At 50.2% G+C, this 13,753-nt stretch overlaps 1 protein-coding gene across 3 annotated transcripts in view; it reads right to left on the bottom strand.

Moving 5' to 3' along the window:
• Positions 1-13,753, bottom strand: part of cyb5r4 (cytochrome b5 reductase 4) — a 191,426-nt gene that overhangs the window by 27,347 nt on the left and 150,326 nt on the right. The gene's annotated exons all lie outside the window — the stretch shown is intronic.

Below are 13,753 nucleotides of genomic sequence, written 5' to 3' on the forward strand. Positions count from 1 at the left end.
CACCTTCTCATGGGCCCACATATCTTCCCACCCGGCAGAATGGGGTTAGAGGCAGTTCGAACTGGTGGTGCAAAAGTGTTTAATGGTGACTATGTACAACGGTACGCCCTAACCCTAAACTATCTTCTATGTTCTACACGCTTGCCAACTTAAGTATCATCTACCTTCCTTATCTTATCTGCCCTACTGCTCCTTCAAGCACATCAGAAGCGGAGGTAGCCTGCTGCGTGCCTCACCCTCTGCCATGTGAGGTCTTTGGCAGCCGTCCCCTGGAGGGCCTGGACCTGGGTTGGCACGGCTGACCTTCGCGTGTCATAGGTGACGACGTGTCACCCTGTTCTGCCTGCTGCCCATGAGATGTGTCAGAGTCAGGTGGGGGGGAGGGGGATTCGGAAGGGCTGAGGAGTTCTAGCATCTCCCCTGTGGCAGACACCGGCACGGGTCCCATCACGTCCTCCTCCCTTGGGGTTCTCGCTGGCCCCAGGCCGACTCCATGGGACTGAGAGGAGGCCAGAGTGAGCTCCGGAAGCGCCAGTCACTTGGCGCTGCCAGTCCCGGAGGCCCTCCGTGTTTGGACCATGGCCTTGATGCCCTCAGTCATGGCGCTCTGAGACTGGGACATGTATTTGTGACTGGCGGCAGTCAGTCAGTGCCTGCTCAATGTTCACGATGCCCTCAGTGACTGGGCCAAGCTCTGGAGTGCCGCTGCAATGGCCATCAGCACCAAGGACATATCCACCTTTAACTGGGCCCTCCTGTTCTGCACCTCAGCCATGGACAGGACAGTGTGCCCCAAGTCTTTGATGTCCTGACCCATAGCTCTGATTTCTTGCCCCAAGCCTTCCACTGTAGATGCCACCCTTTAAGTGTTGGCCTAGGTGGCACACATTGTCGGTAACATTTCCAATGCCTGAAGGCGGATGAACTCCTCCAGCTGGACTTGCAGGCGCTGGAACGTTGCTGACACCACCTGCTGAAGGCTCTGGCTCTTCGGCTGCATTTGCACGAGTGGTGGGATCAAACTTTCCAGAAGCGCAATGCCTGTCTGGACAACAGCTGTTTCCTGGTATCAGGCAGCGTTCCGACCTTCCTCTCCCTCGGGAATCCCTGCCTCCACCTGAGGTGCATTAATCTGGTGCGCACCAGAGGGTGACCCAGGAGCCAGATGGCTAACATTACCCACTAAGGTGATAGTCTCTGCGCTGGTGGTGGGTGCAGGTGACAGCAGTGATGAAATGTCAGTGTCTTCCCCGGACCTGTGCTCTGGGGTATGTTGGGCATGTGGCTGGGGGCGGCGACCCGGGCCAGCCCGACCTCGTCTTATCGTGTTCCTGCAAAAGAAAAGACATGGGGTGAGATCTTGGGAGGGACTGGTTTGTGGGAGACCTCCATTGGGCTCTCAGTTGTTTGTCACGTGCTGACCTCTGCCCTCTCCCTGGCCTCGCCTTCGAGTTGCAGGTCTTTCTCCTCGCTACGATGTGGACCCGAAAGTCAGTGACTCCACCTCCTGTCTTTTTGCGCTCACGCCTATTATGGGCCGCCTTATCCTAGGAGACATAGAGAGGACATACTGAGTCTCTGGGAGGAGAGTTCTATGGGGGGGTTGGGTCTGTAACTGGTGGCATGTGTGTGCAAAGCTCCTAGCCAAAGAAGACAATGCATATTTGTAGGAGTTTGTCGAGGGTGGGATCTAGGGGAAATTATTATAATTATAATCTTTATTAGTATCACAAGTAGGCTTACATTAACACTGCAATGAAGTTACTGTGAAAAGCCCCTAGTCACCACGTTCCGGCGCCTATTCAGGTACATGGAGGGAGAATTCAGAATGTCCAAATTACCTAACAGCACGACTTTTGGGTCGCGTGGGAGGAAACTGGAGCACCCAGAGGAAACCCCACGCAGACACAGGGAGAACGTGCAGACTCCGCACAGACAGTGACCCAAGCCATCCCGGCAGGTGGGGTGTTGTTGGCGTCTAGGGCATTGGGGGGTGATGTGAGAAGTGAGGGACGGGAGAGATGCCAGGGCAAGATCTTCTTTGAGCCATTGTCTTGGCTGGAATGAGAGTGTGTGGTGAGTAGAGGGTTTGTAAGCAGCTCCAGCTTGTCAGGCTCTTTAACGCAAACCTCGGTCGCAGCAAACCGGATGCCAGCGGGGCAGGGCATCACTTGCAATTCACGTGGGCAGAGTGCTGGCCAATTTGCATCTCCTGAATTTTGTCCCACAGCGGGAACGCGAATTCCACGCAATTCTGACCGGAAAACGGTCTCCCAAACGGAAATCCAGGCCCATTTTTGGACGACATTCCATGTTAAAAAATAGCACCTGACACTGTTAAGGAACAAGAGATCAGTGAATCATTACAAACAATAAACAAATTCAAAAACTAAATCCCATTTAAAGGATGCTTTCTGGCCAGCTATTGTGTCTGAAAGTCAATTATATTTATGCTGGCTAAATTAGTTGGAGAAGTATGATGTTACGCATGCAAATTAAGCTGTTGACTCCTGCTAGTTTTAATCAGACACAGCTAAATGTTATTTGTGTGATGAATAAATATGACAATGTTTTGCTGTGCACAACATTTATTGTAGATAGATTGCCCACCAACACCAAAATTGTGATCCCAGGAAGTTGTGAAGTGGCCCAAATCTCTGACACAATTTCCTGGCATCTTTGCACTGAAAATCTGACACTTTGATATAAATGTCCCATCACAAAGGCACAAATTCAGGAAATTCTGGGCTATCATCTCTTTGGTACTCTAGTTAGGCAGAGTAAAACTTCACCACAATCCAGTCATATACCCATCATGACCATATCAAACATTATGGGCGGGATTTTCCAACCTTCCACGCCTAAATCGCGCCCGGCACGGGGGCTGAGAATAGCCGTTCACGCCGGAAATCCGGCACGACGTGCTTCCGCGATTCTCCGCAGGTCCGCTAGTCTAACATGCACATGCAGTCAACGCGGCGCCGGTCGGGGGCCGTTGGAACAGGCCTCCGCGGCGATTCTCCGCGGTCAACCGGCCGAACTCCCGCTGGCGTGGTTTACATGTGGTACCACTCGGCGGAAGCTGGGACCCACGGCCGCGGTCCTGGTGGGGGGCGGGGTGTATCGGACTCCGGGGTGGGTGCTCATCGGGGGCCACCGCGATCTGGGATGGACCTACCTTTTTCCTCGCGGGCACGCTGTGTGGCTCCGCCATGTCGCCAGCGCCGAGGTGGGCCGCCACATGCATGCGCGGACCTGCTTCCGGCCGCCATGCGCATGCGCGGCCGCGCGGTCTGGCTAGCAGGGCCCTGCCAGCAGCCAGAGCTGCGGGATGCACGCCGGGGCTCTGCTAGCCCCCTGGAAATCGGAGAATCACCTTGGGCCTTCGAGGAAAAAGTCCGGAGTGATTCTCGCCCGTTTTCCAGCGGGCTTGGGGACTTAGTCCCCAGAAGGGAGAATCCCGCCCTATAATTGGTGAGGAGAATCTTTTACTTCAACCGAGTGAATCACTGGGTGCACCCACTAAGTACCTTAGAGACAATGCTCACTGTAATGGAAATTGAATGCCTGCCATTGCCTGTCCACTGTCCTTCCTTTCAGTAATGTTTCCAGTCAATCATAGCCAGCTCATGCCTCATACCATCATAGTTACTTTTATTGAGGTTCAGGACCTTGGTCTCAGAATCAACTACCTCACTATTCACCTTGATAAAGAATTCTACCATATTATGGTCACTGATCCCCAAGGGTTCTCTCACAACTAGATTGCCAACTAATCCTTTCTCATTGCACAACATCCAATCCAAGATGGCATGTTCCCTTGTTGGTTCCTCAACATACTTGTCCAGGAAACCATCCCGGATACACTCCAGAATTTCTCCTCTATTGTACTGTGACTAATTTGACTCACCCAATCTGTATGCAGATTAAAGTTACCCATAATCGCAGATGTTCCTTTATCACATGCATTTCTGATTTCCTGTTTAATGCTATTCCCAACATTACCACTGCAGTTTGGTGGTCTGTATTCCACCCCTACAAATGTTTTTTGCCTCTTGATGTTCCTTAACTCGACTCAGACAGATTCCACAACGTCTGTACTAATATCATTCCTCAATATTGTATCACTATCTTCTTTAATCAACAATGCTGGGATCAACTGAGACATGCTCTGAAGCACCACAGCAATGCCCACCTGTGACTAGGACACCTCCCCCAGTGACAAGACATGCTCTGGAGTGCCTCAGCAATGCCCACCTGAGACTGGGACATGCTCCACAGCTCCTCACCAAGATCCACGTGGGACTGGGACATGTTCCCCAGAAACTGGGACATGTTGTCGAGGCGCTCAGCCATAGCTTCATTGACTGATCAACACCTTGGACACCTCCACTCAAGCTGCTGACATTGTTCACCAGGCTCTCCAATGCGGTCCCCACCCTAGCAGTGTTGGCCTCGGTGCCACGCATTGCCGGTGCCATCTCCTGCACCCGTAGTCTCTGGGACTACTCCAATTGGCTCTGGACCTAGAGCGTTATTAACATCCTCCTCTGAATCTCACGGCCGCACCCTATCGACTGCATCAGCTCCGGGTCCTGGTCTAGAGGTTCAGCGTCGGACTGGGGCCAGCTGGGTCCTGGGATCCAGCAGATCTGCGATTGCTGTCTCACCTGGGTATTCCTGCCCACACCTGATATGCATCAGCAACCACGTGCTGCTTACCAGAATGTGCCTCAGAAACCTGACCACTACTGTCGCCCACCGAAATGTGTGCCTCCACGCTGGTGGAGGGTGGGGATGACAGCTGTGCCGTGAATATGGTGGTTTCCTTGGAACTCCCCTCCGAGGTGTTCTCATGGGAGGCGGGATGGGGGGGGGGAACCTCCCCGAATGGGTCGGCACCGTCTGATAGAGATCCTGCAGGAGAATAGACATGTGGTCAGTGGAAGGGATGGGTCAGTCGGTATGGCATTAACAACTCGCGTGTGACAAGCCATCTGGGTGGGGCTCGGTGCATCCTCACCTCTGTACCATATGTCAACCTCTATGTCAACGACCAATCTGTCCTCGGCTACACGAACGACATCCAGGGCCCGCACCTCGAAGAGGTTGAGGACTCTGATGCCTGGCGCCCGCCTCCCATCTGGTCCCTCTCACATCTGCTGTGCGCCAATTATTCTTGCGGGGCACAGAGGGGGCATCGAGAGCCACATACTTTGTTTATCGTTGGGGGAGGGGATGGGATGGGGGGGGGGAAATGGAGAATATGGAGCCTGGGAGGATGGGGCCGACGTGGGCATCACTGCTAGACATGGGTGGGCCAGGGCACGGTACAGTGCTGGGCATGGGATATGCAAGGCGCATGCTCGGCGGGTGGAGGGGGCGTTGTCTGGAGGCCAGTGCCAACCCACCCATGTGGTCCGATGGAGGTCGTTGATCTTCTGACGGCATTGGCTGACAGTCATTCTGTTGATGCTTCTGAGCTGGCAGTTGTTGCAATTTCCTCCCAGGTGGCACTGGCTGCCCTGTGGTGGACCCTCCAAGCCCCTTGGGGGAACAGGGCATTCCGACCACTTCTAACAATCTAGCTAGGTCAGCATCCCTGAATCATGGTGCATGGCTGCAAGCTGTGTGGTGTTTGCTCTGGAGGATCGGAGTAAGTACTGCTCCGTTTGTTGTGGGCGCGGTCCTGGCGATCAGCTTGCGGCGTGAAGCCTGTGGGGTGGGTTATGTGGACCAATTAATGTTTTATAGCGGTGATGGCCTCGCCGGGCTGTGTGTCAGGAAGCCTGTGGCAATTCCCGCTCGCTTCCACACTTAGGAACTTTTCCATTAAATCGCGCCCACAATTTACCATATGCCTCACAAACTTCGACCCCAGTTTTTCAGGGATCAAAACCCATAAGTTTCAGAACCAAAGTATAATCTCTGCAGTCACATCAAAAACCTCAATTCCTTATTCATCAAAGTTCCCCGAGCCATATTTTCTCCTATTCCTACTTGTCAATCAAGGCAGGAAGACTGTAGATTGATCTTGATCTTTAGGGGAAAAACTGATAGACTGGAGTACAGCAATAAACAGTGCAAATGGAACCAGGATGCAGGGGTCAACTTTCAGAGTGAACTTTACACAATGAAGGCCCATTCAAGGCCGTGGTTGAGGGCTGGGAGCTGTCAGCGTGACACTTTCCAGTGGTGTGATGGTTCATCTTCCTTCTCCTGCTCCCCAAGCAGCACTGATCCACAGGCTGAGCCACAGGTACTAGCTCTCTGGAGCATGGGGGACAGGGGAGTGAGGAGAGAGAGAGGGGGAGCGGGCTGGAGAGAGAGGGAAAGAGCAAGAGAGTCATGCCAGGTGTGTTTCGAAAATATTTTTTTTTTGAAATTTAGAGTACCCAATTCGTTTTTCCAATTAAGGGGCAATTTAGCGTGGCCAATCTACCTATCCTACACATCTTTGGGTTGTGGGGGTGAGATCCACGCAGACGCGGGGAGAATGTGCAAACTCCACACGGACAGTGACCCGGGGCCAGGATCGAACCCGGGTCCTCAGCGCCCTGAGGCAGCAGTGCCAACCATTGCGCCACCATGCTGCCCTCGTGGGTGTGTTTTAACTGAAAGCAAGTGCCACAAAAATATTACCCATGTAAATCAACCTCAATTGCATAAAGACTGGGAACCATCATAGTTATCTCCAGTGTTTCCTTGCCTACTTAATGAAAGTCCAATGTTGCAATACTAACCAATGCTTCTTGTACTGGGCTACCTCTTAAGATATTCAAAGTTCTCTTGGTCAATTTGGAATGATTTAATACAACTGTCCCTGAAAATCGTGTTGAAGTTGCTGATTTTGCTGAAGTCTAACTGCATGAAGACAATTTTTAAAATGATAAATTTAGAGTACCCAATTATTTATTTTCCAATTAACGGTCAATTTAGCGTGGGCCAATCCACTTATCCTGCACATCTTTGGGTTGTGGGGTGAAACCCACGCAGACACCGGGAGAATGTGCAAACTCCACACGGACAGTGACGTAGGGCCGGGATTCGAACCCGGGTCCTCAGCGCCGTAGGCAGCAGTACTAACCACTGTGCCACCGTGCTGCCCCAGAAACAACATCAAAGGGCTCTCGCAGGATTTGAACCCGGGACCTCTCACAAATTCATGAAACACGAACCCTGAAGCGAGAATCTTACCCCTAGTCCAACGAGCCGGTCTGCAATAGGACAATTAAACAACCGTAATACGCACAACATTCTTTTTTTTGGTTGCAATTACATGTGCTTTGTTTGACATCTAAACAAATGGAAACTCTTTAAAATATATATTTTTTAAAGTTTCCATACTTTCCCTAGTATAATCTTTCTTGTGTATGCAATAGTGAACATACACCACAAACACAAAAAACAAATTTGGCTACATTGACACAAACCTCTGCTGGAGTGTCCAGTGAGGGTCTTTTGTTCCAGGTGACACAGCTTTCTAAACTGTTATTACAGCTATTCCTGTTTTTAAATTGTGAGGACAGCTTTTCACCAGTCTGTTGAACTAATCTCCACCATGTGATGGCTTTTGCAATATGACTCACTGAAAGCTTTATTAAAATGAAAGGGTTGTGAGTGTTTTGTGAGATGGCGCATCATCCTTTCGTACATGTAAATTGTAGTATAGGTCAAATCTAACAAGAGGTTTATCCAGGCAGGGGAGGTAGTGGTTTTGTGGTATTGTAACTGGACGAGTAATCCAGAGACTCAGGTTAATGCCTGCCATGGCAAGTGGCGAAATTTGAATTCAATTAAGAAGAAATAAATCTGAAATTATAAGTTTAATCAGCCAAGAAACCATTTGTCGACTGTCATAAAAAGCCATAGTGCCCTTTCGGGAAGGAAATCTGCTGCCTTTACCTGGTCTGGCCTACATGTGACTCCAGGACCACAGCAATGTGGCTGACTCTTAAATGCCCCTGCACGGGGAATTAGGGGTGGACAATAAATGCTGGCCCAGCCAGCGACATTCCATGAAGAATTTAAAAAAATGCCTGATCTTAATTCCAAACTCAACTCTTAAGATTTTATTAATTTGCACAAGGACAGAATGGTAGGTATAAATTGAAACAGAATGGAAAAGCACCAACAGATATTTAGGAATCTAGCTACATCATTAAAAACTAGCTTGTCCATGCAAAAGATTATCAAGGAGGCTAATGGAATGTGGGAGTTTTGTGACAGGAAGCACAGAATAAAAATACAGGAAGTAAAATTGGACTTGTACAATCTATTGGTCACACCTTATTTTGTATTTGAAAAAGGAGTATACTTATTTAGAAAGTTTGAGTAAAAACTATATGGAAAGAATCTTTTCCGCTTGTTTTTGATAATGGGGGTGATCTACCGGCTGCGTTACGCCGGAATGGGAGCACGATGCGGCCGGTAGATGCCGGGAGACCCTCCCACAGGTTTCCCAACAGTCAGTGCGCCTTGCGAGATCTCTCCAGACCTCGCGATCAGGATCCTGCCCGCAATGGGTGCGACTTCTAATCCCCGTGTGGTTTTAAACCCACTTGGGTGTGCTCACCCGCGGTTTACCGGCCTCCTGGCATCTATTGGCCTCCCCAGCAAGCCCCAGCTGGACGCTGTCCAGTACCGGTCCACAAAAACGTGGACTAGGGGGAATAGCAAGGGATCCTGGGATATTGGAGGCCCCTGGGTGGTCAGAGACCGGGCAGGGTGGCCCCCTGGCCTTCCTGTTGGAACACGGACGCCTTGGCACTGCCGCCTTGGCACTGTCAAGGTGCCCAGATGGCACTGCAAAGCCGGCAGCAGCACTGCCAGAGTGCCAGTGCAAGGATGCCGGGGTGGCACTGCCAAGAGTCAGGGCCTGGGAGCCTTACCCATGAAAGGAGGGTGGATATGAAGTGGGGTGGGGGGGTGCAGGGGAGGTATGAAGGGGCATCTGGAAGATTTGGGGGTGGTTGAAAGGGGGCATAGGAAGGCTTGAAAAGGGGGGCCTTTAGCGACCCCATAGTGGGGTATCATCACTTGGGGGGGGTAATGCCCATGTATGTGGGGGGTGACATTGCCCATGGGTGGGGTGTTTGGGGGATTCACTAGCCCTCTTAGGGATTGGGGTACACTTTCAAAATGGTGGCCCAATCTCAGAGGAGCCGGTCTGGCCAGTGAGTTCAGCTCCCCAGTGATGAAGATAATTTGACCGAGGAGAAACTCCCTAGGGCTCCAAAAAAGTGACTATATGTGATTAGATAGCGATGGGGAACCCAGTAAAACCCGCCACAAATGACACTTAGAAACCTTTCTGTTAGATTGCACCCAATATCTTTGTTAAAACTCACTTCCACAGACACATTTCTTTTTACGGCAACCATGTCCAGCTCCAACCTATTTCATGTGGATTCCAGCTTAAATGTGACAATTTGTGTGTCAGATGCCCTAACCTTCACAGATATCTCTGTGATATTTGGTGTTGCTGTATTCACTGCTCTCAATTATACATTGAGATTGAGCCTCGCCATCGCCTGATTTGCTGACTCATGGCCAAATACTGGAAAAGTGGAAACTTGGCCAAGATCCTACATGGCTGGCACGAAGTATTGAGGTGATGCACTATGATTGATGTGGGGAGAGAGGAAGAGGGAGAGAGGATGAGGTTGAATATGTAGCGGGGAATTGGTGAAGGGATGACTGAGATAGATGGAGATGAACAAGGATACAGAGAAGGAGATGGACAGAGGGAGTAACCTTGTATGTTTACTGCAATCTGCGATACTCATTTCTAAATTGAAATAAACTAGCAGTTACTAGTTTACACAATTCTCACCTTTTTATACAAAATGAAAAATGTGTGCTGCCTGTCCAATGATTCTGGCAATGAGTCATTCATTTTCTATAATAATTACTGTTGGTTTTTATCTGCAATTTGGAATTCACTCTTGCACTGTGTCTCCAAGCAATGAATCTAATTTTCTTTTAGAGTAAGTAAACAGCAACCAGGACCATAGCAGAGCAATATGTTAATCATCTTTTAATTGTATGCGATGGCCAAGAACCTTTCTCTGCTAGACTAACATTTGAAGTGGAATATGTTGACGACAGTATGTAATTTTCAATTAACAAGCAAAGCCATATACTGAGTAATGTCTTTTGGCAGACATATTACTGCATAGATTTGAGATCTTCTGTTACATGAGAGACTTGGCAGTCATAGATTTTTGGTCTGCAGATAAAGGCCAGATTTCTCTGACCCCTGCCGCTAAGACCGGGAATCCTGATCGGGCAGAGAATCCCATGTTGGGCAAAAAAACAGGAAAGGTGCTGGCTGGCAGACTGTCACCAGTCTCTGATCCCTCCCTGCCGGCCAGAGCGGGATTCCTGCCAGCACGCAAACAGATCCTTTGCATTAATTTGAATGGGATTAATGGGCTGGAAGCTTGAATACCCCCCACCCCTCCCCCCAATTATGCTCCATCCCTCACAGGGGGGTGTCACGCGGGCATGGTTTGGTGCAAGTATTTACAAGCGGGGTCCTGGAGTCATGGCCTTTGAAGGGAAACCAAGGAGTCCAGTACCTTTTTCATTGTCTTCAGGCTTGCTGGGGGTTGTGTGCCTGGAGCTCTGGGACTAACAGGGACCGATTTGGTGGCAAGGGCGTGGACTTGGGGTGTCCCCTTCAGGATCGGGGTGCTGTGGCCAAACCTCCCATTGCTGCTGTAAAAGACTAGCAACTCATCGCTTCGGTGTTATTTACAGGCTCCTGACTGGCATGGTAGCATAGTGGTTAGCACTGTTGCTTCACAGCGCCAGGGTCCCAGGTTCGATTTGCGGTTTGGGTCACTGTCTGGACGGAGTCTGCACGTTCTCCCTGTATCTGCGTGGGTTTCCTCCGGGTGCTCCGGTTTCCTCCCACAAGTCCCGAAAGATGTGATGTGAGGTAAATTGGACATTCTGAATTCTCCCTCAGTGTACCCAAACAGGCACCGGAAAGTGGCGACTAGGGACTTTTCACAGTAACTTTGTTGCAATGTTAACGTAAGCCTACTTGTGACACTAATAAAGATTGTGATAACTGTTGACTGCTGCCAGTATCCTGAAAATGCTCTGAGGTCTCCTGATCAAGTCGGTATCCATCGACCCTGCCCATCTGGAAACCTTCATGTATCTGAGGTATGATGAAGGGAATGGGCATGGCCAAGCTCAATCGCTAGACCACCAGGGGTTGGGACTTCTCATTGTACTCCTTAGATGCATAGCTCCACAGCAGAGCTAAACCCACACAAAGGACACATGCAATGATGACACATGCAATGGTGGCCGCTGGAACGCTCTTTTCCAGAGATGAAACGTCTGCCTTGGGCAGCTGTTCACTGGGACTGGCACCCCTCCAACTGGCTGCTTGCTCGGAAGCCCCTGCCTCCACTTGTTGTGCTACAGCTTGTCTGTGGTGCTCACCAGAGGGTGACCCAGGAGCCTGACCAATAATACTTCCCACCGATGTAATAGTCTCTGTGCTAGTGGATGGTGCTGGTGAAAGCAGTGCTGGGAATTCAGTGCCGTCCCAGGAGGTCTGCTCTGGGGGTCTTCTGAGGGTCTGGATAGGGGCTGCGACCCCGGACAGCCCGGCCTCATCTGATAGGGATGCTGAAAGATATAAGACATGGAGTCGGCTCTTAGGAAGGACAGGGCTGTGGGAGCTGAATGACAACGTCAGATAGAACTTCTGGATAAAGTTGTATTCGACTCACTTCTTCAGCACATGCCGAACTCCATACGAGCCACAGCTTGCTTCTCGGCCTCCATAGCAAGGTCCATGGCCCTTTCTTCAAAGGGGGTGTGGACCTGTATTTTGGGCATTCTGCCACCCATTTTCTGACATTCCCTTCGATTATGGCCCGCTTTATCCTTGGGGACACAGTAAGGACATAGGTACTGGACAGGTAGACGAGGGTAGAGCAGTTGATGTGGTGTATATGGATTTCAGCAAAGCGTTTGATAAGGTTCCCCACGGTAGGCTATTGCAAAAAATACGGAGGCTGGGGATTGAGGGTGATTTAGAGATGTGGATCAGAAATTGGCTAGCTGAAAGAAGACAGAGGGTGGTGGTTGATGGGAAATGTTCAGAATGGAGTGGCAGAATGTGGAGTCACAAGTGGAGTACCACAAGGATCGGTTCTGGGGCCGTTGCTGTTTGTCATTTTTATCAATGACCTAGAGGAAGGCGCAGAAGGGTGGGTGAGTAAATTTGCAGACGATACTAAAGTCGGTGGTGTTGTTGATAGCGTGGAAGGATGTAGCAGGTTACAGAGGGATATAGATAAGCTGCAGAGCTGGGCTGAGAGGTGGCAAATGGAGTTTAATGTAGAGAAGTGTGAGGTGATTCACTTTGGAAGGAATAACAGGAATGCGGAATATTTGGCTAATGGTAAAGTTCTTGAAAGTGTGGATGAGCAGAGGGATCTAGGTGTCCATGTACATAGATCCCTGAAAGTTGCCACCCAGGTTGATAGGGTTGTGAAGAAGGCCTATGGAGTGTTGGCTTTTATTGGTAGAGGGATTGAGTTCCGGAGTCGGGAGGTCATGTTGCAGCTGTACAGAACTCTGGTACGGCCGCATTTGGAGTATTGCGTACAGTTCTGGTCACCGCATTATAGGAAGGACGTGGAGGCTTTGGAGCGGGTGCAGAGGAGATTTACCAGGATGTTGCCTGGTATGGAGGGAAAATCTTATGAGGAAAGGCTGATGGACTTGAGGTTGTTTTCGTTGGAGAGAAGAAGGTTAAGAGGAGACTTAATAGAGGCATACAAAATGATCAGGGGGTTGGATAGGGTGGACAATGAGAGCCTTCTCCCGCGGATGGATATGGCTGGCACGAGGGGACATAACTTTAAACTGAGGGGTAATAGATATAGGACAGAGGTCAGAGGTAGGTTCTTTACGCAAAGAGTAGTGAGGCCGTGGAATGCCCTACCTGCTACAGTAGTGAACTCGCCAACATTGAGGGCATTTAAAAGTTTATTGGATAAACATATGGATGATAATGGCATAGTGTAGGTTAGATGGCTTTTGTTTCGGTGGGTGCAACATCGTGGGCCGAAGGGCCTGTACTGCGCTGTATTGTTCTATGTTCTATAGTGAGATGCCGGCATGTCAGTTTTATGGGGGAAGGGAGGTTTCTAGCTGGTGGCATATTTGGGCAAGCTGCTTGGCCAAAAGTGGCAGGCATGTGTTGGTGGGTTCGGGATGGGGGGGGCTGTGAGGGACATCCTGGTAGGTGGAGTGTCACTGGCATATAAGGATTTGGGGGTAGATGTCAGGGGTCAAGGACGGAGTGATGGCAGGGTCACAAAGCTGGCCACTCACCGGAGTTGATTGAAGGAGGTTGTTCATCTTCTTCCTGAATTGCATGCTGGTCCTCTTGGTGAGGCTACGAGCACTCATTGCATCTGCTACCTCACCCCAAGACCAAGAAAGCACAACAGCGCCTATACTTCCTCAGGAAACTATGGAAATTCGGCACGTCCACATTGACTCTTACCAACTTTTACAGACGCACCATAGAAAGCATCCTATCTGGCTGTATCACAACTTGGTATGGCAACTGCTCGGCCCAAGACTGTAAGAAACTACAGAGAGTTTTGAACACAGCCCAATCCATCATGCGAACCCGCCTCCCATCCATTGACTCTGTCGACATCTCCCACTGCCTTGGGAAAGCGAACAGCATAATCAAAGACCTCTCCCA

This window comes from Scyliorhinus torazame, chromosome 4 (genome assembly GCF_047496885.1).
Source record: "Scyliorhinus torazame isolate Kashiwa2021f chromosome 4, sScyTor2.1, whole genome shotgun sequence".
In the NCBI taxonomy this organism is placed as follows: Eukaryota; Metazoa; Chordata; class Chondrichthyes; order Carcharhiniformes; family Scyliorhinidae; genus Scyliorhinus; species Scyliorhinus torazame.